This window comes from Arachis hypogaea, chromosome 19 (genome assembly GCF_003086295.3).
Source record: "Arachis hypogaea cultivar Tifrunner chromosome 19, arahy.Tifrunner.gnm2.J5K5, whole genome shotgun sequence".
Lineage (NCBI taxonomy): Eukaryota > Viridiplantae > Streptophyta > Magnoliopsida > Fabales > Fabaceae > Arachis > Arachis hypogaea.
Window position 1 is genome coordinate 129,774,814 of NC_092054.1, and position 2,791 is coordinate 129,777,604.

The 2,791-nt window shown below is 37.5% G+C and overlaps 1 long non-coding RNA gene across 1 annotated transcript; it reads right to left on the reverse strand.

Annotated features, from left to right (window-relative positions):
- Positions 1-272: 272 nt before the first annotated feature.
- LOC112779692 (uncharacterized) lies at positions 273-2,275 on the reverse strand. Its single transcript, XR_003190823.3, has 2 exons — positions 1,238-2,275; positions 273-1,127 (listed from the first exon to the last, which is right to left on the reverse strand). It is a non-coding gene; the product is annotated as an uncharacterized lncRNA (long non-coding RNA).
- Between the last annotated feature and the right edge of the window lie 516 nt (positions 2,276-2,791).

A 2,791-nucleotide genomic window follows, 5' to 3' on the forward strand; every position in this document is an offset into this window, starting at 1 on the left:
TTTTGACATAATTAAGTGGTTATACCGTTAGATGTTATATCCCCCCCCCCCTTTTTTTCTTTTTGTTTTTTCTAGATTTTGGTTCTTGGTTGGCACCTAGTTCATTTGGTGGTATTAATATATCAAAACACATTTTTGGTCGTACGAACAAAAGAGTTGAGCACCCTTTTACCAGGCCTTTGTCAGAGTAAGCCCAAAGACTGCTGTCATTTTGGTTTGAAAACTGAATTAATTCAATTGGCCAACGTAAATATTTTGGATGGAGGCCCAAATGCACCAATGAATAGGCTTATTTATTCTATAGTCAGCGTAAATCCTGTTTAATAAGATTCTCACAATAATAAACCAACTTGGGTCTTGACCCAAAAAAAACATAAAAAAATAAAAACCAACTTAGGTTGGTCGAGTATTCATCTCACTCGTATGTTTAAACAAGTGTCGGAGGTTCGAATCCCGCCTTGTAAATGCAGCAATTCATTGGCCAGCGACAGACCTTCAAATGGAGTTCAGATCTACGACGGATTAGTCATTGGCCTGTCGAGTTGGAAAATTGTGGGCAACCAAAAAAAAAATTCTTACAATAATAAGCTATGAGAAGATTAGATGAGATTTTATCCATAGAAGACAAAGAATTTAACTTGCCAGAAAAATTAGTCAACATAATCCTGCAAGGAGTTAGCATGGTCAGCTACAACGTACTTTGGAACGGTGGCAAAATAAAAATATTCAACCCTACAAGAGAAATCAGACAAGGAGACTCGATTTTACCTTATCTTCACAGCTTATAGAAAAAGAAGCTGAAAGAGAAAGATGGAAGGCATTTAGAGTTGGAAAAAATGGGCCAAAAATCTCCCAACTTACTTATTTTCTTGGAGGCTACAACTGACCAAATTGAGATGATAAACAGCATCTTGGGACAATTCGGTGACATGGCTGGTATTAGAATCAATGAGATCATAAACAGCATCTTGACAACTTAAAAGAGGACTCCAACACCCTCTGGGCACAAGTGTTCATTAACAAATACGTAACGGAAATAAATGACTCACCTCTTTGGAAGGAGCTTGTCAATTTGTGGCCCATGTTCAAAGAAAACACTACCCGCCACATTGGAAATGGCTGGACCCCTATATCGAAGGCAAAGAGAATCTTCTCAGTAGAGCAACACAAAGCTTCATCTGGGAATGGACAAACAACCAAGGAGAATGGGACAAAAACAAAATAAGCAGTTTGTTACCTGAAGATGTTGTGCTCGAGATCATGGTCACTCCATCGCCTTCAGCTCATTTGGGAGAAGACATATTAGAGATGGAGATTTCTCCATAAGCGACACCTACGAAGCAATGGAGCTGGAAAGGGCCACAAAAGGCTAAAATCCACCTTTGGAAAATTATGCACAAAAGAATTTTTCATATAATGGGAGGTTCAGGGGCTTGTCAAATCTGCGACGAGAGCCAAGAGGACATAATGCATGCAATGAGAAATTGCCCAACGATTTCCAGAGTTTGGGTGAGATTAATCAAATCTTCTTTGGAAGCAATTTGGAGGAATGGATAGTGTTGAATCTCACCCACTGAACCTGAAATGGATGGACGTCTTCATCTTTACTTGCTGGAAGGCTTGGGCTTGGTGAAACAAGGAGATACACGAGCAAGGGTACCAGAGACCGCCACATGCACACACCGAAATTCTCAAATCAACATTAAATGGATCCATCCTTCCCCAAAGACAGATCCGTTGATGGAAGCACCAACAAGGCGGGGTGTAGGGGACTACTCAGAAACCCAAATGGAAGATGGATTGCAGCCTTCTTCCATTCATTTTATTGGGGAGTGCATGGGCATGGCATATAGAGCAGAGCTTTGGGGGATTAAGAAGGGACTTATGCTACCTTGGACTATGGGAATAAGAAATTAATTGTGGAATGCGATTTCCAGAAACACCCAAATGCTTTAATCAGAAGCATTAGTAACTGGAAAAGAAAAAATTGGAGGAAAGACAATAGATGTGCTGATTGTCTTGTGCATAAAAGTTTAAAATTAGATCCAGGATTTCACTTTTAGGATATCCTTTCTAGAGAGGTTCTTAGTTTGTTAGTTGATGATGAACAAGGAACTTCTTTATCCCACTTTAGTTTGTATTTAATTTCTTTTAGGCGTTTTAAGCCCCCTTTCAATACCAAAAAAAAAAAAAAAATTATAATAATAAGCTACTGTTATCCACTCAATAGGCAGTTAGGCACTGAAATTCCTCAAAGTACCAAAAACAATTAACTTAAAAGGAAGGATCAAAATCTTTACAAAATGATGAGAAGATTTTGATATATATAAAAATGGTGCGTCACCATAACTAGATAAAATGATGAGTCATCATAATAAATTTATTTCTGGAAGAAAGCTAATAAAATGTGAATGAATGATTAAACAAATCATTTAATTTTTTGGGCTAAATCTGTTTGTGAGCTTGTGTGATACTTTGTTAGTGCTGTCTTGATGAAGTATAGAATGCTTGTTTAATACACTCCCACAAATTGGAGGATGGAAAATATCCAAAACACCAAATTTAAAAAGATTGAAATAGAAGCACAATAAAAAATGTGTTGAGTATTGTCGGATTTATTGTTGGATTTATCGTCGTCTTGAAGTTGACGGTATAAACGGCGCCAAAAATTATTTATTGGTGGATTATTTCATCCAATGCTAAATACCAGCGGATTTTCCGTCGATTTTTTCAACGAATTTGTTGAGACTGAGTTGCTAATAACCGTCGGATTATTCTGATGGTAACTGAT